Genomic DNA, 24,484 nt, shown 5'->3' on the forward strand with positions numbered 1-24,484 from the left:
AACCGGCTGTTCAGGTATGAGGCACAGCACCACGTGACAAAAGAAAGTCACGCGATGCGGTGACATCAGAGAGAAGAACCCGGAGCCCGGACAATAAAGATATGCCCACTGTAAGCACGCCGCCTGGAAAACAACGAATGCGCTCTGATCCAGGGAGCAGGAGGCAAACCTACAGTGTCCACATATTGATTGCCAGATGACAAGTAATGTATTCAAGCATATAAGGATTATACATATGAATACATAAATAGACACATACATAAATATAGTTAAAAATATCAAAATGTAAATATGTATATATATATCTATAAAAAGCAGAATGGATAAAAAGTCACTTATGAATTATTTTTATCAAAAATCAAAGTGAGAAGAGAAATGTGTAAGTGAATAGAGTATTATGCATACTCACATGCAAATAGATTCAAACAAATGATAATAATAATCATTAGAATACATAAATATGTATGTGTGGAATAATAAAGAGGAGTGATGTGGTGAAATAGTGTATGTGAGGAAAAAAGGGGTGTTAAGTGTGAGACAAAAAACATATATGCTGATATACACTTAGGTCCAGAAATATTTGGACAGTGACACAAGTTTTGTTATTTTAGCTGTTTCCAAAAACATGTTCAGAAATACAATTATATATATAATATGGGCTGAAAGTGCACACTCCCAGCTGCAATATGAGAGTTTTCACATCCAAATCGGAGAAAGGGTTTAGGAATCATAGTTCTGTAATGCATAGCCTCCTCTTTTTCAAGGGACCAAAAGTAATTGGACAAGGGACTCTAAGGGCTGCAATTAACTCTGAAGGTGTCTCCCTCGTTAACCTGTAATCAATGAAGTAGTTAAAAGGTCTGGGGTTGATTACAGGTGTGTGGTTTTGCATTTGGAAGCTGTTGCTGTGACCAGACAACATGCGGTCTAAGGAACTCTCAATTGAGGTGAAGCAGAACATCCTGAGGCTGGAAAAAAAGAAAAAATCCATCAGAGAGATAGCAGACATGCTTGGAGTAGCAATATCAACAGTCGGGTACATTCTGAGAAAAAAGGAATTGACTGGTGAGCTTGGGAACTCAAAAAGGCCTGGGCGTCCACGGATGACAACAGTGGTGGATGATCGCCGCATACTTTCTTTGGTGAAGAAGAACCCGTTCACAACATCAACTGAAGTCCAGAACACTCTCAGTGAAGTAGGTGTATCTGTCTCTAAGTCAACAGTAAAGAGAAGACTCCATGAAAGTAAATACAAAGGGTTCACATCTAGATGCAAACCATTCATCAATTCCAAAAATAGACAGGCCAGAGTTAAATTTGCTGAAAAACACCTCATGAAGGCAGCTCAGTTCTGGAAAAGTATTCTATGGATAGATGAGACAAAGATCAACCTGTACCAGAATGATGGGAAGAAAAAAGTTTGGAGAAGAAAGGGAACGGCACATGATCCAAGGCACACCACATCCTCTGTAAAACATGGTGGAGGCAACGTGATGGCATGGGCATGCATGGCTTTCAATGGCACTGGGTCACTTGTGTTTATTGATGACATAACAGCAGACAAGAGTAGCCGGATGAATTCTGAAGTGTACCGGGATATACTTTCAGCCCAGATTCAGCCAAATGCCGCAAAGTTGATCGGACGGCGCTTCATAGTACAGATGGACAATGACCCCAAGCATACAGCCAAAGCTACCCAGGAGTTCATGAGTGCAAAAAAGTGGAACATTCTGCAATGGCCAAGTCAATCACCAGATCTTAACCCAATTGAGCATGCATTTCACTTGCTCAAATCCAGACTTAACACGGAAAGACCCACAAACAAGCAAGACCTGAAGCCTGCGGCTGTAAAGGCCTGGCAAAGCATTAAGAAGGAGGAAACCCAGCGTTTGGTGATGTCCATGGGTTCCAAACTTAAGGCAGTGATTGCCTCCAAAGGATTCGCAACAAAATATTGAAAATAAAAATATTTTGTTTGGGTTTGGTTTATTTGTCCAATTACTTTTGACCTCCTAAAATGTGGAGTGTTTGTAAAGAAATGTGTACAATTCCTACAATTTCTATCAGATATTTTTGTTCAAACCTTCAAATTAAACGTTACAATCTGCACTTGAATTCTGTTGTAGAGGTTTCATTTCAAATCCAATGTGGTGGCATGCAGAGCCCAACTCGCGAAAATTGTGTCACTGTCCAAATATTTCTGGACCTAACTGTATATATATATATATATATATATATATATATACACACATATATATTAGACAAAAAAAGGGGGGACAAAAAACAAAAACAAAAAAACACCAAGAAACCAAAGGAGGACTTCCCAAAAATGGTGTAAAGCTCAGATTTTCATTCAAACCTTTAGGATGCATGGTGTACAAAGTCCATATCCAACGACTTTCGCATTGAGACAATTTCTTGGCAACATTACCCCCACAAATGTTCATTTTGAACACACCTATGTTTCCTGTTACTACACCCATTCTTTCTTCCTTTTTAATATGTATTATTTTCAATAAAGATATATTTTATATATACTTTCCCGTTTCCTGATCCTTTGTGTGTTTTGGTTTTGATGCTTTTGCGGATCAGTTAAATCCTATTTATTCTTCATGAATAGTGGGTGGTGGGATATTCTCTTATGATAGGAGTCCACTTTATGATTTTATTCCCACAGTATTCATGATTTGTTCAAGGCTAATTTTTGGATTTCCCAAATATCGTTGCTGGTGCAGGATGCAGTTTGTTCGTTGTTCCTGAGGCAGCACACATCACTACGTGTGACACCCCGGGAACAATGAACAACAACGTACCTGCGTCCTGCCGGCAACGAGGTGGGTGTGTCGTTAATGCGTCTGGTCTTTGCCCCTCATCTTCTATTGGTGGGCCGCTGTGTGACGTCACTGTGATGGCGAACGAACCTCCCCCTTAAAAAAGATGTTGTTCGCCGCCCACAGCGACGTCGCTAGGAAGGTAAGTATGTGTGATGGGTACTAGCAATTTTGTCCACCATAGGCAACGATTTGCCCGTGACGCACAAATGACGGAGGCAGGTGCTTTTACAAGCGACATCGCTAGCGATATTGCTACGTGTAAAGCAGCCTTTAGACTTTTGGACCCTGAGGTTTTCTAAGACCTGATGGCAGAGGCTGTACCTTGGTACTCGATCCCCATCCCTCACTATTTTGCACTGTGTAACACCCCCACATTATACAACTCATGAGTCATAACATCACATGTGCCTATTAGTTATATTTTGACTAGGCCTGCATATCCTTTGCCAGTTTGAGAGTCATTAATTAAGAGTGTGTTCAAAATTGAACAAAATATGGTATCAGAGTGTACTGTCTACATCTGTTGCTGACTGCATTAGCATGCCTCCTGGTCCTTTGGCTAGGCCTCACACTGACTGCAGCTCCTTTGCCAGTTTGAGGGTCAAGAATTAAGAGTGTTTTCAAAATTGATCCAAAACGTGAATGAGAGCTTCTCCTGTCCAACTGTTGCTGGCTGTATTGCCAATCCTCCTGCCCATTTTGCTAGGTCTTGTACTGTCTGCAGATCCTTTGCCTGTTTGACAGTAATGAATTATGAGTGTTTTCAATATTAATCCAAAACTGGAGTCAGAGTTTCTCCTGTCATTTAAAGATGAAAGAACCTTTGGAGGTTTGGTTTGCTGGCAGCAAACAAGCCTAAATCCATAGGCTTGGGCTTGATCGAAACCCGAGATTGAGTCACTGATTCACAGTTTGAGTCTCCACACACATACAGCCAGCCATAAGCAGAATACTATCGGGGAAAGGTGGGCGGGCTTTTTCAAACTTGTTTTTTGTTGCACACTAAGTCCAAGAACGCTGTTGTTACCTCCCCGGAGTGTGCCGTTCAAACACTGCACGTGGCCCACACAGGGCTGAGCACCAAGAGTATCTGAGCACAGCATTGCTGTTTTTGTTCGCATGTACTGCATTCAATCCTGGACCCGAACCTTGATTTTTAAATTAGGTGTTCGGTTCGAAAACTGACAGGTTCCCTCATCTCTACTGTCCATCTGTTGCTAGCTGTATTGCTATTCCTCCTGTTAAATTTGGATAGGCCTTGCACTAACAGCAGTTGTTTTACCAATTTCAGAGATAAGAATTTAGAGTGTTTTAAAAATTTATCATAAAATTGAATCAGAGTTTCTCCTTAAAGTCTGTTGCTGGCTTTATTGCCTGGCTCACTGCCACGGCCTCTGCGTTCACCAACATAAGTAGAACATTCCCTCCCATTTCCCTTACTGCAGGCCTTGCACATTATAAATTATTTACTCAGCTAAGAGAGGTATTATTAAAGACTAAATTAAAGTTTTAAAATTAAAGGTATCAGCAGCACAGTCTGTAAGGCTCGAATCTTTACCGCTAGGCCTCTAATACATTAATCCCTCTCCAGAAACTCACCTTACACTAAATGCAGAATAAGAGCAGTATTATTTGATAACAAAATAGATTTTTCCAGTAGTACAAGCAAGGTTTGTAAGGCTAGAATCCCTGCCAACAGGCCTCAAATACACTAACCCTTCCCATGAAACTCACCCTACACTAAATGCAGACTAATAGCATTATTATTAGATAATACAATAGATTTTTTTTTAGGTATGAGCACCATAGTCTGTTAGGCTAGAATCCTTGTCTACAGGCATCTAATACACTAACTCCTCTACAGAAACTCACCTTACAGTAAATGCAGAATAAGAGCAGTAGTATTTGATAATAAAATAGATTTTTCCAGTAGTACAAGCAAGGTTTGTAAGGCTAGAATCCCTGTCTACAGGCCTCTAATAGACTAACCCTTCACCTGAAACTCACCCTATACTAAATGCAGAATAATAGTGTTATTATGAGATAATACAATAGATTTTTTTTCAGTTATCAGCATCATAGTCTGTAAGGCTACAATCCCTGTCTACAGGCATCTAATACACTAACTCTTTCTTAGAAACTCACCCTACACTAAATGCAGAATAATAAGAGCGGTATTATTAGATAATAGAATTTAGTTTTTTAGATAGCAGCAGCAAGGTCTGTAGGCTAGAATCTCAACCTACAGGCCTCCAATACACTAAAGGCCCTGTCACACACAACGACTTACCTGCGATCCCGAAAACGATGCAACCTGATAGGGATCGCTGGTAAGTCACTGGGAGGTCGCTAGTCAGACCTTACCAACAATGCAGGAACGACACAGGTCGCAGTAGCGACCTGTATAACGATCTCAGCAGTCACTGTGACCCTGTCACACAGTGTCAAACACAGCGATGTGTCCTGCCCAGCAGGACATTGCCTTTGAAGAAAATAGCCTGGACCATTCTGCAACGACCGACGACCTCACAGCAGGAGCCAAATCGCTGGTAGATGTCACAAATAACGAGGCCGCTAACGGGATTGCTACTGCGTCACAGAAACCGTGACTCAGCAGCGATCTCGCTAGCGATCTCGTTATGTGTGACGGTATCTTAAGCCTTCTCCAGAAACTCCCCCTACACTAATCCCAGAATAATAACAGTATTGTTAGAGAATTGTTAGAGAATAGAATAGCTTTCAAGTGGCCCTGAAAAGGACTGTTGGTTTATTGTTGTACCAGCAGGTACTGTCCCTTCTCCAGCAGAATCGTTCTCTAAACTATTTTTAGGTACACTGTGGCAAAGGTAGCAACTCTAGAGATCCAGTGACACTGTAACACTATGCAGCAGATCAAACACAGTCAAGCCAATAGCCAAGCTGGCTAGAGCACTAATGTGAATGGCAGGCAATCCCTGCATGTTTACTGGATAATAAAAAGCCAGGAAAAATGCAGGGTGGGGACTTGAGCATGGCTTCCGAGCAGATAAATGCTAGATTGAGTACTGAACAGTACTGAGCACATTCACTCATCACAAATTATAACTAGCAGTGGTGGGAAACGTGCTTGGCACTGCTTGTTACTTGATTGAGCATTAGTGTGCTGGAGTAGTCATTGGTGCTCAGATATTTTGTTGTGAAACAATGACCATTGACTTGATTGAGCATTAGTGTGCTGGAGTAGTCATGAGTGCTCAGATATTTTGTTCTTAAACAATGACCACAACGCACCGACTTGTTCACTGTATGATGTATTCCAGAGAGAGCCAGTCGCAGTCTCTAAATGGCTCTAGCGGGAGATAAAACATTACTCGCGTCACACTCATTCAAGTGTCTGACCAGCTGGAATCAAGTAACAAGTATTTGAGCATTTTAGTGCTCACCCATCAATAATTATAACCCTTTATAACTCTGGTGAAAATTGGACTTTTTATAGTTTAGTAATACTGTAACTTCTCTGATAAAGGTTTTTATTAAAGCATAAATTATGTTAACTTATACTATGATCCCTATTAGCTGGATGACATCTAACCTGTACTTTTCAAAGTCTCTCTGGTCTGTTGATTAAAATCATGTACAGAAACGTTCACTTTATGGTTGGATCCTGCAGAAACTATGAAAGGTAATTGTCAAAAAACTTTTTCCTTCGTTGGACTTAGAAGTTTTTGCCTTTTAATGTATTTCAGACTTTTTAAGTTGTGTGGTCATTTTTTCGTTTTAATGATCTTTGAAAGAAAATATCATCTGCAATTTCGTAATTTGCATGATTTTTCCTTTTATTTCACTCCTTCTTATCTAGCAAAAATACCGGGCAGTAAATTGCATGCCAAAAAAATTGTGTATTTTTTGGCCCATGTGAACAGGTGGGACATGGTGGGTGGTTGATTAATTGCAACCTGTGGGCTGGATTGTACATCTCTGATTTTGCTTGTGCTGCTGTTTATTTATCTACAGTATGTATAATCTGTATATCATCTATCTATCTATCTATCTAACTATCTATCTATCTATCTGCTAAGTAGCAAAATTGAACACAGCTTGTCCTTCAACAAAACCTAGAAAATTATTTATTCCATGCCTAATTTATGCCATATTTCAAGTGAGAGTCAGTGTTAAGGCTGAAACGTCTATCTGTCTGTTTGTTTATCTATTTTTTTCCCCATTATTCAGTATTTGTTATTGTTATATGAATGGATTCATTTAAAACTACAACTATTCCTGATAAAAACAAGCCTAAGTATGGTTATGTGAACATAAAAATAAAAAATTACAGCCATACTAAGAAGTGGAATTAAAATCACAAATACAGAAATGAAAATTGGCTGCATCGAGATGGAGTTAATAAAAGTATAATATGCTTATCCGATAAAATATTAGGCAAAGTCTGAATGTAGGGCTGCGGGGAATGAGGGTACTGCGGCGGAGCTGGTCATCGGGGGCACGAGCAGGCTGCAGCAGCGCCTGCCATGACCACGTGGGCCCGCTCATTACATATGCATGCCCAGCCTCCTGCCCATCATCCCTTCAGCGCTGACAGGTGGGCAGGGTGATGGGCGGGGGATGCGCGCTTACTAAACAGCCGGCCCGCAAGATCACCCCTGGCAACTACAGCCTGGAGTGATCATGTGCGGCTGTATTCACTGCTTGCTGCGCATCATCATCAGTGTGGGGGACAGAGAATCAGTACACTCACCGGTCGCTTCCCTGCAGCACCTCAATCTCCTCCTGTTTGTGCCGGCAGCGCTGTGTGGAGCCGGCCCCGATCCCTGCAGCATTGCGATGTCCTGCTCATTGCTGTGAGCACCGCTAGTCTCCACACAGCCGCGCTGACGGCACAGACAGGAGGACATCGCGATGCTGCAGGGATCGTAGCCGGCTCCACACAGCGCTGCCGGCACAGACAGGAGGAGGAGCAATGTTGCGTGGAGCGAGGAAAGGTGAGTATAAACTTATATTTATTTATTTTTGTGTGCCACAGGATGCAGGACATATAGCAGGATGAGGGTATATGAGCAGGATGAGGGTATATGAGCAGGATGGGGGTATATGAGCAGGATGGGGGTATATGAGCAGAATGATGGCATATGAGCAGGATGATGGCGTATATAGCTAGATGATGGCGTATATAGCTAGATGATGGCGTTTATAGCAGGATAATGGCGTATATAGCAGCATGGGGGAATATAGCAGGATGGGAGCACATACCAGGAAGGGGGTATATAGCAGGATGCGGCCAGAAGCCAGGATGGGGTATATAGCATGATGCGGCCATACACCAGGATGAGGTATATAGCAAGATGGGAGCACATACCAGGATGGCAGTATATAGCAAGATGGGGCTATACCAGGATGACGGACATATTATATATATATATATATATATATATATATATATATACCAGGCAGGAGGATCATTACCAGGATGGGGTACCTTAGTAGAGGATTTGGGGACATTACCCCCATAATAGTGTCAGCAGCAGATCCTCATCCCATAACAGTGTGTCATGAGTCATGACCACATTTTTTGCTTAAAATGTTATTTTCCTATTTTCCTTCTCTAAAATCAGGGTGCATCTTATGGTCCGAAAAATACGGTACATTTGGTTTCCCAATTTTGCTATATATTTAACTTTTGTGGCATTTGTATAGTAAAATATAAAAATAAACCTCTCTACATGCATTAAAATCAATAAGTGTGTAAATATAAATAGTTTGTTCCATAAAACACAAACTTAAAGCAGGTATGAAAAGTAAGAATTCTTTCTACCACTAAACAATCCAAAATAATTGCATTTTGCTACTATCAAAAGACTCATAAATATAACACAGTAATCTTCTGTTTGATTTTAAACTCCAATTAGTATTAATATACTATACTTTGCATCATCTCTCTAATCCCTTGCTACTTCTCTTGGGGAATTTCTAATTAAAATAATTGGCTTAGTAAATCTCCTGACTGTAGAGGTTAAGGCAAAATGAATGATTTAAGTTCAATTTGAAGCCATCCATAGCACACAGACTTTTTAGAATTTGTTGACAACAGTGTATTATTCCATTCAACAACTTCCACCAAAAAGTATGAATTGTGTTTTAACTGGGTCTTCATAATTAACTTTTAATATTGGTTCTGTTCACATTGGTCTTACCATCAGTCTGTCAGTGTTTCTGGGAATTGTTTATGGCAAGAAAAGGTATTGTTATTATTAAAAATTGTTAAAACTAGCAAAACCCTAATGGATATACCTGAACATTTTAACTACAAGCAAAATGACTTCACTACACTCCTTTGTTTGGCTGATATGGGAACTGAGCCTAATACATTTAACAAAATTATACATGTATAATTAGGTGTACTGTAAGCAAAACAGGGTCAACAACTAGTAGAATCAATATAAAAATGAAACATTTTATTAAGAATTCTCATAATCATAACTGCGGTAAAGAAGGAAATCCACAAAATGCAAACATGAAGACACCATTTCTCCATAACCCTTTCTCTAAATAGATAAATAGTAGTGATGAGTGAGCACTACCATGTTTAGGTGCTCGGTACTCATAACGAGCATCAGATTCAGACAAGCTCAACTCATGCAGCTAGCATAATGAATGTCAATGGGGAACTCGAATTGTCTCTTCAGGGAGGAAGGAGACAAACTCTAGTGTGACGCCCTGGCCGGGCCAGGTAGTCACAGATAGGGCCCCGCCCTACACCAGTCCCTAACAAGGTGACAGCAGCCAAACATTTAAACCCTAGTCACCCCCTCAGTGCTTGATGGACACACCAGGGGGCGGAGCCAGGCGGTTGGAGATGCCCACCACCGAGGAGTTCGGATGGCCTGAGGCGGGAAAAGTAGTCAGTCTGTTAGTGGAGGTGAAGTTAAGTGGAGGCAGGCCTGTGTGTCAGGTCTGCAACTAACTGACAGGAGCCAGGGTAGGAGCCCGGGCACCTTTGGCTAGGAGGCAGATGAAGGCCTCTGCCTGCAGGAGCCGGGAAGACGGCTAGATGGAACCGCGGTAGACCAGGACAGGGTAGTGGCCCGCCGGTACCGACCCGGGGAACCGACTCAGAAACCGGAGCACAAAGGGGGTACTCAGACCCTGAAGCTAGGTCCAGAAGCTACTGGGGGTTAGCAAATTAACTGATTGCGGCCAGGACTATAGATTCTGTCCCACCCAAAGTCCCGACTGAAGACAACAGCCCAACGAGGGACATAGAAAGCCACCGCCACGGCAGAGAGATTCCACGGGCCAGCGTCTGCGGGCAAAGGGCTCCTTAGGCGACCACAAGCCGGCAAGCGGACTCCTGTAGTTGCAAGCGCAGGTAGTCCACCATCACAAAAACAGGTGCAGGAGAAAGGCAGAGACCACCAACCGAATGGGGGACCAGACTGCAACCGGCTGTGGGCACCGACCACCATCACCTTGGTTTACCAGAGACTCATGTGTGTTTACTAATAGTGAGTACATCAGTGCCCTCCAGCCGCCCATCTCCCTGCACTGCCCAACTACTCCCCCAACAGGTCCCGGGGCCACCATCCCTACCCACGGAGGGGTTAACAACTTGCTGCGCAATATTTCCCCTGGGTGCCCATAACTGCATCGGTGGTGTCCACCCCAACTTGTGGGTGGCGTCACGAACTTAAATGCGGCTCCGGCCGTACACCTACATCCCCAAACCGCCAACCCCTTTTAGATCGGAGTGACCGTGGGACCCCCGGGTACGGAGACCCTCGAGCCACCCACTGAAAGTCCGGACCCAAGCGGCTCGGCTGACACCGAGCATGGGGCGGCACACTAGCGCCCCCTATTGGAATTAGGAATCCTAAAAGTCAAAAGTTACTCTCCAACGAGCCTTATCATATGACCTAGGATTTATGCCAGATCAGAATCTCAATTTGCAGACACGGTGTTTCGGGATGATTGACCCTCGTCAGTGAAAAGTATGAGACTGATCTGGCTGAATGAGAAGGTATAGTGGGGTCTCAGAGGAAAACTATTCTTTTTGCCGAGACTGACAAACCAATCTGACTGTCATTGGTGAGGAGTCTTATAGCTGCAATGCTCCTCTGGGAAACAGTGGGAAGATCTTCCAGAAAATTGCTTGATTTCACTATTGATTTCCATTATAAAGGGTACATGAGTCAAGCCCGTCTGATTGTCTAACTACTCGATTTAAGTACCGAGCACCAGTGCATGGTAGTGCTCACTCATTAGCAATAAACAGAGTTTATGGCGCTTCACACAAAACAGGAAACTTCCAAATCAATACGCCCAATTTTATCTCAAAACCAATCCATTTACTGCACACATAAAGTGATAGAGAATATCACTAAAAACATCTTACCCATAGTAGATATGAAAGTTAGAACTTGAAGGTTGTGTCCCCCAATGTGTAATTCATGACCTATTGCTTACTCACTGGGCATGTAGCTTAAATTGTATCAGTTAATATCAAAATTCTCAATTCTGAGGTAAAATCTGTACTCAGTGAAGACTTTCCCATTACTGAGATAGGAGATGGCAGTTGTTACTAATGAGACTCTATGATGATGGGCAAAGGCAGGAGCTATAGACAGAGGAGGGAGGAGCTGGAAGCAGAGCGCTACCACCTCTTCCCTTTTCTATATACATAGATTCTCATCAGTGATAACTACCATCTAATATCTCAGTAAAGAGAAAGTCCTCACTGAATACAGATTTACATCAGAATTGAGATTTTTTATAATGACTGATCAATTCTGGAAGAGAAAGAAGCAAATGTATCTCATAAGATATATTACAAAGTTACTTATTTTCATGTGTGCTATTGACTAATGAAAAAAGTTAAAATGCTGATTACACTTTATTCTGTCAAGTATAATTGAGAGTCAATCATGAGTCATGTGAAAAAAGTGATTAATACCAATCTGGCCATCAGCTCATGCCCTGGACTGAAAGTAAATCGTCATGTCCCACTTTTAGCACTCACATATTTTTTATGGTCACATTGGGAAACATAATTATTCATTATGATTATAGATGATACATATTTATAGCTCATAATTCTGATCAGGAAACATCAGATGCATTCACTGTAAACGGTAAAATAATGAAAATTGTATTCAAAATAAATTGTATAAGTTTCATACGCTTCAAAAAAAAAATCACAATCTCCTTAAAAAAATGTACGGATGGTCCTGGAATTTCTGAACAGTTGCCAACCCTGAATGCCACCTTGCAAGTCTAGAAACGTGGCTAAAAATGCGTTTTCTGGACACGTGAAGAATGCATACTGAGGCTGGCGTGGGACACAAAGTTGACCAGATCCAGAATTCATGCACCCCCGAGTTATTATCACACACAAAATACATGCAGATGAAATTAACTGAAATTTGAACCATGAAGAAACACCCCCACTAAGGATTTTATAAACTCTTAAAGTGCAAGTGCATAAAATGTATCTGTTTAATTTGTAAACGTCTGAAGAAATATATGGGTTTAGACTGCAAAAGTGCCAAAGGATGATAAATATAACATACTTCATATTTAAAATTAATATATCAAGTATTTAATTATGTATATAAAATATGATAACTTATTAGGAAAAAATATAACAATTTAACAATTTATAATACAAAATGATGAGATGGGCTTTTGTAGTTCCGATGATGTAAAATTTTGCTTTTATTCATTTATTCATTCATTTTTCATCTGCACCAAGATAAGTAAGCAATAGTGATGAGCGAGCATGCTTGTCACTACTCGGTACTCGCACGAGTATCACTGTACTCGGGCTGCTCGGCGGGGACCGAGTAATCTCGCGATACTCGTGCTTTACTCGTGGTCTTCATCCCTGCATGTTGGCGCTCTTTTGAGAGCCAGCCCTCATGCAGGGATTGGCTGGCAGACCACTGCAATGCCACAGCCCTGTTAGTTGTGGAATTGCAGTGATTGGCCGGCCTGCACAGCGTCACCGAGCCTTTATATAGGCCGGCGCGCTGTGCTCTGCTCACAGCTATTCTGACAGTGAGTGTAGGGAGAGTGTCGCTGATTCAGGGAAAGCTTTGCGGCCCTTTATAGCTTTTTCAGTTGCAGGGCTGCAAACAGTGTGACCAAAAGTCCTTTTCAGGACTATTCTAGTTGTATACAGGCAGGCAGGGTATAGCCAGGTCGGCGTACAGTAGCAGAGTCCTTCTCAGGACTATTGTTGCTATATACAGGCAGGGTATAGCCAGGTCTGAATACAGGCTAGTGACCAAAAGAGTCCTTGTCAGGACTATTGTAGCAGTATACAGGCAGGCAGGCAGGCAGGGTAGTGGTGACCGTATACCAGCCTTCATATCTGGGGCTGGTGTACACAGTGTAAAACAGTCCAGATAGTGTCTGACTTGTCTGTACTGTAATTGTCGCTCCCCAAAAAAACCTGTTAGGTTATTATTGCGTCCGTGCTTGGTTTTTAAAACCGCACGTGTGTGCCTGTTGGTGGCAGCGTACAGGTGCACTGGTGTGCGTTTACCAAACTATTATATAACGCACAAGTGTAGTGTATAATACACGTCAGTCAGCAGTGGCTGATAGTGTCAGAGTTCTTAATTTTTGCTCCTAAAACCTGTGTTAGGTTATTATTGCGTCCGTGCTTGGTTTTTAAAACCGCACGTGTGTGCCTGTTGGTGGCAGCGTACAGGTGCACTGGTGTGCGTTTTTACCAAACTATTATATAACGCACAAGTGTAGTGTATAATACACGTCAGTCAGCAGTGGCTGATAGTGTCAGAGTTCTTAATTTTTGCTCCTAAAACCTGTGTTAGGTTATTATTGCGTCCGTGCTTGGTTTTTAAAACCGCACGTGTGTGCCTGTTGGTGGCAGCGTACAGGTGCACTGGTGTGCGTTTACCAAACTATTATATAACGCACAAGTGTAGTGTATAATACACGTCAGTCAGCAGTGGCTGATAGTGTCAGAGTTCTTAATTTTTGCTCCTAAAACCTGTGTTAGGTTATTATTGCGTCCGTGCTTGGTTTTTAAAACCGCACGTGTGTGCCTGTTGGTGGCAGCGTACAGGTGCACTGGTGTGCGTTTACCAAACTATTATATAACGCACAAGTGTAGTGTATAATACACGTCAGTCAGCAGTGGCTGATAGTGTCAGAGTTCTTAATTTTTGCTCCTAAAACCTGTGTTAGGTTATTATTGCGTCCGTGCTTGGTTTTTAAAACCGCACGGGTGTGCCTGTTGGTGGCAGCGTACAGGTGCACTGGTGTGCGTTTACCAAACTATTATATAACGCACAAGTGTAGTGTATAATACACGTCAGTCAGCAGTGGCTGATAGTGTCAGAGTTCTTAATTTTTGCTCCTAAAACCTGTGTTAGGTTATTATTGCGTCCGTGCTTGGTTTTTAAAACCGCACGTGTGTGCCTGTTGGTGGCAGCGTACAGGTGCACTGGTGTGCGTTTTTACCAAACTATTATATAACGCACAAGTGTAGTGTATAATACACGTCAGTCAGCAGTGGCTGATAGTGTCAGAGTTCTTAATTTTTGCTCCTAAAACCTGTGTTAGGTTATTATTGCGTCCGTGCTTGGTTTTTAAAACCGCACGGGTGTGCCTGTTGGTGGCAGCGTACAGGTGCACTGGTGTGCGTTTACCAAACTATTATATAACGCACAAGTGTAGTGTATAATACACGTCAGTCAGCAGTGGCTGATAGTGTCAGAGTTCTTAATTTTTGCTCCTAAAACCTGTGTTAGGTTATTATTGCGTCCGTGCTTGGTTTTTAAAACCGCACGGGTGTGCCTGTTGGTGGCAGCGTACAGGTGCACTGGTGTGCGTTTTTACCAAACTATTATATAACGCACAAGTGTAGTGTATAATACACGTCAGTCAGCAGTGGCTGATAGTGTCAGAGTTCTTAATTTTTGCTCCTAAAACCTGTGTTAGGTTCTTAGTGCGTCCGTGCTTGCATTTAAAAACCGCACGTGTGTGCCTGTCGGTGGCAGCGTACAGGTGCACTTGTGTGCAATTTCCAGAAACTTTGATATAACGCACAAGTAGTGAATATACACGTCAGCAGTGCACAGCATTGCAAAATGCGCAAGGGCATTGGCAAGGAACAAGGAAGTGGACGTGATGGTGGTGCAGGCAGAGGCCGAGGTCGTGGGCAAGCTCTAATTTCGCCACAACAAAGGGCCACATCTAGTCGCTCGCACGTCCTGTCCCAAATTCTTGGGGACCGCAGCAGTACACCGCTCTTGAACCAAGACCAGTGTCAACAGGTTGTTAGTTGGATAGCGGATAATGCTTCCAGTCAGATTGGCACCACCACAAACACTCTGTCTTCCACACGGTCAAGTGTCAGTAGCCGTGATACTGCACCGCACATTTCTGAACCTGATCCTCCTTCCTACCACCAGGCTGAGTACACGTCCTCCTCGGACATTAATGATCCCACACTTGGACACTCGGAAGAGCTGTTCACGTTTCCATTCACACATTCTGGCCTCTCGCCAGCTCATATTGAAGTGGGTCATGAGGAGATCGTCTGTACAGATGGCCAAATATTTCAGCAGCCACGTTCTCACGAAGTTGGCAACGTGTCTCAACAAGTGGTGGACGATGATGAGACACAATTGTCAGCAAGTCAGGAGGAGGAGCAGGGTGCGGAAGAGGAAGACGACGTGGTGGATGATCCAGTAACTGACCCAACCTGGCAGGAGGATATGCAGAGCGAGGACAGCAGTGCACAGGGGGAGGGAGGCGTAGCATCACAACAGGCAGTAAGAAGCAGGGTGGTGGCCCCAGGCAGAAGTCAGGCAACCGTTCCCCGGAACAACACGACGACACAAGGTGCCTGTACAAATGTTAGGTCTTCACGAGTCTGGCAGTTTTTTAAGTTGGATCCAGATGATTCAAAAAAGGCCATTTGCAACACCTGCCGTGCCAGCATCAGCAGGGGTACCAAAACTAGCAGCCTGACCACCACCAGCATGATCAGGCACATGTCAGCCAAGCACCCGACTTTGTGGGAAGTACAACAGAGTCGAGGAGCAGTGCTTGCTGATGTCACTGCTACGTCTTCGCTGGTTGTGCATGCGAGCCAATCCTCTGTCCATGCTGCCTGCGAACAAGCCTCCTCCAGTCCTGCACCTGCAGTTGCCTACGCAGAAAGAACACCATCATCAAGCACGTCCTTGTCCCAGCGCAGCGTTCAGTTATCCATTCAGCAAACCTTTGAACGCAGGCGCAAATACACTGCCAACACCCCACATGCCACAGTTCTAAATGCTAACATTTCGCGACTGCTTGCGCTGGAAATGTTGCCTTTTAGGCTGGTGGAGACAGAAGCATTCCGTGACCTGATGGCGGCAGCTGTCCCACGTTACTCGGTCCCCAGCCGCCACTATTTCTCCCGGTGTGCCGTCCCCGCGTTGCATAACCACGTGTCACAAAACATCACACGTGCCCTGAACAACGCTGTTTCACCCAAGGTCCACCTAACCACAGACACGTGGACAAGTGCTTGTGGGCAAGGCCGCTACATCTCGTTGACGGCACACTGGGTTAATATTGTGGAAGCTGGGACCCAGTCTGAGCGAGGGACGGAACACGTCCTTCCCACACCAAGGTTTGCAGGCCCTACCTCAGTCAGTGTTTCACCCACACTCTACAGCTCCGGAATGTCATGCTCTTCAGCCTCCTCCTCCTCCTGCGCATCCTCATCCACTGTGCCCTCCACACCAGTCACAAGCTGGAAGCACTGCAGCACTGCCTCGGCGAAGCGGCAACAGGCTGTGCTGAAGCTAATCTGCATAGGTGACAAACCCCACAATGCAGAAGAGCTGTGGACAGCTCTGAAACAGCAGGCAGATCACTGGCTCACACCTCTGAACCTAAAGCCAGGAAAGGTCGTTTGTGACAATGGCCGGAACCTGGTGGCGGCTTTGAGGCGAGGCCAGCTGACACATGTTCCATGCGTGGCCCATGTGCTCAACCTCGTGGTTCAGCGGTTTATAAAGTCATACCCAGAGCTGTCTGATCTGCTGGTAAAAGTTCGCCGCCTGTCTGCACATTTTCGAAAGTCACCTACTGCTTCAGCCGGCCTTGCCGGCTTTCAGCGCAGTTTGCATCTTCCGGCTCACAGACTGGTGTGTGATGTCCCCACGCGTTGGAATTCAACTCTGCACATGTTGGTCAGGATATGTGAGCAGAAGAGGGCAGTTGTTGAGTACCTGCATCACCTAAGCCGTCGGGAAATGGGTCAAACTCCACACATAACACCTGAGGAGTGGAGATGGATGTCAGACCTATGTACCATCCTCCAAAACTTTGAGGACTCCACCAAGATGGTGAGTGGTGATGACGCCATTATTAGCGTCACCATACCGCTACTCTGCCTTCTAAAACGGTCCCTGCTGAAAAACAAACATGATGCATTGCAGGCGGAGCGCGATGAGTTGCAGCAAGAAACAGTAGTGGGTGTGGGTGATAACACACAGCCCAGCCTCGTCTCATCACAACGTGCAGTGGAGGACTATGACGAGGAGGAGGATGAAGACATGGAGCAACTCTCCGGCCAAATTGAGGATATGACATGCACACCAGTCATATCCTCGATTCAGCGTGGCTGGCCAGAGGACAGGGTAGATGAGGAGGAGGAGGAGGAGGAGGAGGAGGAGGACAGCATGTTCAGTCATCTTGTTGGTCAGGCTACTGAAGTCCTGGCTGTTAAGAGTCTGGCGCACATGGCTGACTTTATGGTAAGCTGCCTGTCTCGTGACCCTCGCGTTAAGAACATCTTGGCCGACAATCATTACTGGTTGGTAACACTGTTAGACCCACGCTACAAGGAGAACTTTTTGTCTCTTATTCCCGTGGAGGAGAGGTCAACCAAAATGCAGCAGTTTCGGAAGGCCATACTCACGGAAGTAGGCAAAGCATTCCCCTCACAAAACGCTAGCGGCATAGGTCAGGAATCAGTGGACAACCGAGGCGTACAGCCGAGAGAGGCACAAGTCCAATCCGCCAGAGGTAGGGGAACAGTCTTTAAGATGTGGGACAGTTTTCTCAGCCCCTCACGTACCACAGCCCCTGAGGTGCGGGGTAGTGCCACAAGAAATCCTAAGTTTGCCCAGATGCTGAAGGAGTACCTTGCAGATCGAACAACTGTACTCCGACATTCCTCTGTGCCTTACAATTATTGGGTATCCAAGCTGGACACGTGGCATGAATTGGCTCTCTACGCCTTGGAAGTCCTGGCCTGCCCTGCTGCTAGCGTTTTGTCAGAGCGTGTTTTTAGTGCCGCAGGTGGAATCATTACAGATAAACGCACCCGCCTGTCAACTGAAAATGCTGACAGGCTGACTCTGATAAAGATGAACAAGGGTTGGATTGGGCCAGACTTCACCACACCACCAGCAAATGAGAGCGGAGTTTAAAGTTTGCCATGTACCTCCACTCACCCATGGGTACACTTCTCGACTTTGGATAATCGCTGGACTGCTCCTCCTTCTCCTCATGCGCCATCATGATGACCGTTACAATAGTTAGGTCTTTGTTTCAGGTATACCCCCAGTGGTAAATTTTTTCGCCCATTCTTTGCAGAATGGACATTACAACGACAGGAGACCCGCTCCTTTGCAATGGGAACAATGTTTTGAGGCCCTCATGCACGTCTCTACCCAGGGACAACGTGGAGCCTCCCAATTTTTGGCTGCCCTGCCTAAGGGCTATACTGAAATACACCCACTTCCTTACAATGGGCACTTCAGGTTTACAGGCCATCATGCACGTCTCTATCCAGGGACAATGTGGAGCCTCCCAATTTTTGGCTGCCCTGGCAAAGGGCTATACTGAAATAGACCCACTTCCTTACAATGGGCACTTCAGGTTTACAGGCCATCATGCACGTCTCTATCCAGGGACAATGTGGAGCCTCCCAATTTTTGGCTGCCCTGGCAAAGGGCTATACTGAAATAGACCCACTTCCTTACAATGGGCACTTCAGGTTTACAGGCCATCATGCACGTCTCTATCCAGGGACAATGTGGAGCCTCCCAATTTTTGGCTGCCCTGGCAAAGGGCTATACTGAAATAGACCCACTTCCTTACAATGGGCACTTCAGGTTTACAGGCCATCATGCACGTCTCTATCCAGGGACAATGTGGAGCCTCCCAATTTTTGGCTGCCCTGGCAAAGGGCTATACTAAAATAGACCCACTTCCTTACAATGGGCACTTCAGGTTTACAGGCCATCATGCACGTCTCTATCCAGGGACAATGTGGAGCCTCCCAATTTTTGGCTGCCCTGGCAAAGGGCTATACTGAAATAGACCCACTTCCTTACAATGGGCACTTCAGGTTTACAGGCCATCATGCACGTCTCTATCCAGGGACAATGTGGAGCCTCCCAATTTTTGGCTGCCCTGGCAAAGGGCTATACTAAAATAGACCCACTTCCTTACAATGGGCACTTCAGGTTTACAGGCCATCATGCACGTCTCTATCCAGGGACATTGGTGAACCTCACAATTTTGGACTGCCCTGGCAAAGGAAAATACTACAAAGACTCACTTCCTCAAAATGGGCACATTAGACTCAAGAGGCCTTCATGTACGTCTCTTCTCAGGGACATCGGAGTGCCACACAATGTTTTCACGTAAAATCTTTCATGTATTAATCTCAAAAAGTAACATACACCAGCTCTATCTCACTATTGGGTATGTGCCCTTAACATTTCTGCCATGAAAAATCATTTTGGGGTCATTTTGGAAGGTTTTCTGGTGAGTCCGTAAAAATGGCGTAAAACGCGGACAAAATTGTTCACAGCTGTGACTTTTGAGTGATAAATGCTTCAAGGGGTCTTCCCCATGCTGTTGCCATGTCATTTGAGCACTCTTCTGAGACTTTTGTGCCATTTTTAGGGTTTCTCCATGCTGCCGGGAGGTCATTTCACAAAAATACTCGGGTCTCCCATAGGATAACATTGGGCTCGTTGCTCGGGCCGAGTACACGAGTATCTTGGGAGGCTCGGCCCGAGCTTCGAGCACCCGAGCTTTTTAGTACTCGCTCATCACTAGTAAGCAAGATATAAGTATGATGCATTGAATTAGGCCAGAAATATCATTATGATGCACTTGGTCATCTATCATCACTTCTCTGCCATCATCTAATCATCATTTCTATCTTCCCACACGTATGGTAAATCATCCACCCCACTTTACCATGAACTGAACTGATCTCCCTTTCCTCTGCTACTTGTGCTAATATCTAGTATGTTAAATAAAACACCCTACTCTCCCAATATGTCTGACCTGTTCTCTCTTTACTTCAATATCTCCCTGGCATGCTCCAGCATCTCACTGTGAAATATCCCCCCCTGTTCCTCACCTTTTCTTCATGACCTTTGTTTAACACCAGGGTAGGTAGCAAAGTCTTTGCTGATCCGAGATCTGTTCACCTTGGCTCCTTTTAAAAAACACAGCAAGGGTTACTCCAAACAGAGTCTCCCTTTTTTCCAAAAATTGGGCCACACAGACACCCCATCAGTGGCAGCACTTGTGCCCTAGTTGTACACTTCACAGGTAGATTTGCATCAAGCACATTCAAAAATACGCCATCCTTAACCGTCCCCAGGATAACACCGGGGTAGGTAGCTAAGTCTTTCCTGATCCCAGATCTGTTCATCTTGGATCATTTTTAGAAACGCTGTAAGCAAGGGTTACTCCAAGCAGAGTCTCCCTTTTTTCCAAAAATTGGGCCACACAGACACCCACCCCTTCAATGGCAGCACATGTGCCCCAGTTGTACACTTCACAGGTACATTTGCATCAAGCACATTCAAAAATACGCCATCCTTAACCATCCCCAGGATGACACCAGGGTAGGTAGCTAATTCTTTGCTGATCCCAGATCTGTTCATCTTGACTTCTTTTTAAAAACACAGCAAGCAAGGGTTACTCCAAGCGGAGTCTCCCTTTTTTCCAAAAATTGGGGCACACAGACACACCATCCCTTCAGTGGCAGCACTTGTGCCCCAGTTGTACACTTCACAGCTAGATTTGCATCAAGCACATTCAAAACTACGCCATCCTTAACCGTCCTCAGGATGACCCTGGGGTAGGTAGCTTAGTCTTTCCTGATCCCAGCTCTGTTCATCTTGGCTCCTTTTAAAAAACACAGCAAGCAAGGGTTACTCCAAGCGGAGTCTCCCTGTTTTCCAAAAATTGGGCCACACAGACACCCATCCCTTCAGTGGCAGCACTTGTGCCCAAGTTGTACACTTCACAGCTAGATTTGCATCAAGCACATTCAAAAATACGCCATCCTTAACCGTCCCCAGGATGACACCGGGGTAGGTAGCTAAGTCTTTCCTGATCCCAGATCTGTTCATCTTGGCTCCTTTAAAAAAACACAGCAAACAAGGGTTACTCCAAGCAGAGTCTCCCTTTTTTCCAAAAATTGGGCCACACACACACCCACCCCTTCAGTGGCAGCACTTGTGCCCCAGTTGTACACTTCACAGCTAGATTTGCATCAAGCACATTCAAAAATATGCCATCCTTAACCGTCCCCAGGATGACCCTGGGGTGGGTAGCAAAGTCTTTACTGAACCATGACTTGTTCATCTTGGCTCCTTTTAAAAAACACAGCAAGCAAGGGTTACTCCAAGCGGAGTCTCCCTTTTTTCCAAAAATTGGGCCACACAGACACCCATCCCTTCAGTGGCAGCACTTGTGCCCAAGTTGTACACTTCAAAGCTAGATTTGCATCAAGCACATTCAAAAATACGCCATCCTTAACCGTCCCCAGGATGACACCGGGGTAGGTAGCTAAGTCTTTCCTGATCCCAGATCTGTTCATCTTGGCTCCTTTAAAAAAACACAGCAAACAAGGGTTACTCCAAGCGGAGTCTCCCTTTTTTCCAAAAATTTGGCCACACACACACCCACCCCTTCAGTGGCAGCACTTGTGCCCCAGTTGTACACTTCACAGCTAGATTTGCATCAAGCACATTCAAAAATACGCCATCCTTAACCGTCCTCAGGGTGACCCCGGGGTGGGTAGCAAAGTCTTTGCTGAACCATGACTTGTTCATCTTGGCTCCTTTTAAAAAACACAGAAAGCAAGGGTTACTCCAAGCGGAGTCTCCCTTTTTTCCAAAAATTGGGCCACACACACACCCACCCCTTCAGTGGCAGCACTTGTGCCCCAGTTGTACACTTCACAGCTAGATTTGCATCAAGCACATTCAAAAATACGCCATCCTTAACCGTCCCCAAGATGACCCCGGGGTAGGTAGCAAAGTCTTTGCTGAACCATGACTTGTTCATCTTGGCTCCTTTTAAAAAACACAGCAAGCAAGGGTTACTCGAAGCGGAGTCTCCCTTTTTTCCAAAAATTGGGCCACACACACACCCACCCCTTCAGTGGCAGCACTTGTGCCCCAGTTGTACACTTCACAGCTAGATTTGCAACAAGCACATTCAAAAATACGCCATCCTTAACCGTCCCCAAGATGACCCCGGGGTAGGTAACAAAGTCTTTGCTGAAACATGACTTGTTCATCTTGGCTCCTTTTAAAAAAACACAGCAAGCAAGGGATACTCAAAGTGGAGTCTCCCTTTTTTCCAAAAATTGGACCACACACACACCCACCCCTTCAGTGGCAGCACTTGTGCCCCAGTTGTACACTTCACAGCTAGATTTGCATCAAGCACATTCCAAATCCACAAGCATTTACTCTCCCCAGGATTACACAGGGGTAGTAAATTCCTTGTGGATCCAAGACTTGTTCATTTTGATGAACGTTAGTCTGTCCATATTGTCACTGGACAGACGCGTGCGCTTATCTGTCAGCACACACTCAGCAGCACTGAAGACACGTTCAGAGACAACGCTGGCAGCTGGACACGACAAAATCTCCAAGGCCTAAGTGGAGAGCTCTGGCCATTTTTTAAGATTTGTCTCTGGTGGCCTTGCAAAGGATGGTCTAAAAATATTATGAAAAGATTCAATAAAATTGCTGTTACTAGCACCAGATACGGTGCTACTGGTACGGGTAGACTGTTGAAAATGACGAGACCGTCCCATGTTTTTCAAGTTACAACTGGGAGATTCACTCCTTGCACCTGCACGGTTGTTTGGTGGAAAAGCCGAGCTAAGATCGAGTAACAGCTTCTGCTGATACTCCTGCATACGTGCGTCCTTTTTTATGGCTGGAATTATGTCACAAAATTTGGACTTGTACCGCGGATCTAATAGTGTGGCAAGCCAGTAGTCATCATCACTTCTAATTTTGACAATACGAGGGTCATGTTGGAGGTAGTGCAGCAAGAAGGCACTCATGTGTCTTGCGCAGCCATGCGGACCAAGTCCACGCTGTGTTTGTGGCATAGAGGTGCTAACCGTTCTTTCTTCCTCTGACATCTCCCCCCAACCTTTTTCAACTGAAATTTGACCAAGGTCTCCCTCATCCGCTGAGTCTTCCATGTCCATGGACAGTTCGTCCTCCATTTCTTCATGTTCTCCTGCACCTTCCTCAACATTTCGCCTGCTACCATGCACCCTTGTTATCCCTGTCCCCCATGGTCCCATGCCTGCCGCGTTGGTGATGATGAACGTCTGGACCTTGGTGATTTTGTCTCTTGCGCATATGAATCCTCCTGTAGTTCCTCCCCTTTCTATTGTCCCACCCCCTGACTCTGAATAGTGTTTAGCGTGTGCTCCAGCATGTAAATGACTGGAATTGTCATGCTGATAATGGCATTGTCAGCGCAAAAAATATTCATTGCCATGTCGAAACTGTGCAGAAGGGTGCATAGGTCCTTGATCTGAGACCACTCCATCAGGGTGATCTGCCCCACCTCTGCATCTCGTTGGCCCAGGCTATACGTCATGACGTATTGCACCAGGGCTCGATGGTGCTGCCACAGTCGCTGTAACATGTGGAGAGTCGAATTCCAGCGTGTCGGTACATCGCATTTCAGGCAATGAACCGGCAGGCCAAAAGACTTCTGGAGCGATGCAAGTTGCTCATCAGCGGTGGTTGAACGGCGGAAGTGAGCAGACAGTTTTCGTGCCCTGTTCAGAAGGCCATCTAGGCCGGGATAGTGTGTTAAAAATTGTTGGACAACAAGGTTCAACACGTGAGCCATACAAGGCACGTGTGTCACCTTGCCCAGTTGAAGGGCCACACCCAGGTTTGCAGCATTGTCGCACACAGCCTTACCAGGCTGCAGGTTGAGTGGAGACAACCATTTATTAAACTCAGTCTCCAGAGCTGCCCACAACTCAGCCGCTGTGTGACTCTTATTTCCAAGACATTTCAAGCTAAAGACCACTTGATGCCGTTGCGCTCTGCTGCCAGCATAGTAATGAGGGGTGCGTGATTCCTTCTGCGCAGTTACAACGCTGGTGGCCTGACCAGGCAGGCTTGGGGCGGAGGTGGAGGACCCAGAAGCAGTGGCGGAACTTGGACAGACAGAGGATTGACACACAAGTCGTGGGGACGGCAAGACTTGTGCAGCAGACCCTTCACCATCTATCACCATAGTTACCCAGTGCCCAGTCAGCGATATGTAACGTCCCTGTCCATGCTTACTGGTCCAAGTATCAGTGGTGAAATGCACCCGTT

This window comes from Anomaloglossus baeobatrachus, chromosome 3, assembly GCF_048569485.1.
Source record: "Anomaloglossus baeobatrachus isolate aAnoBae1 chromosome 3, aAnoBae1.hap1, whole genome shotgun sequence".
In the NCBI taxonomy this organism is placed as follows: domain Eukaryota; kingdom Metazoa; phylum Chordata; class Amphibia; order Anura; family Aromobatidae; genus Anomaloglossus; species Anomaloglossus baeobatrachus.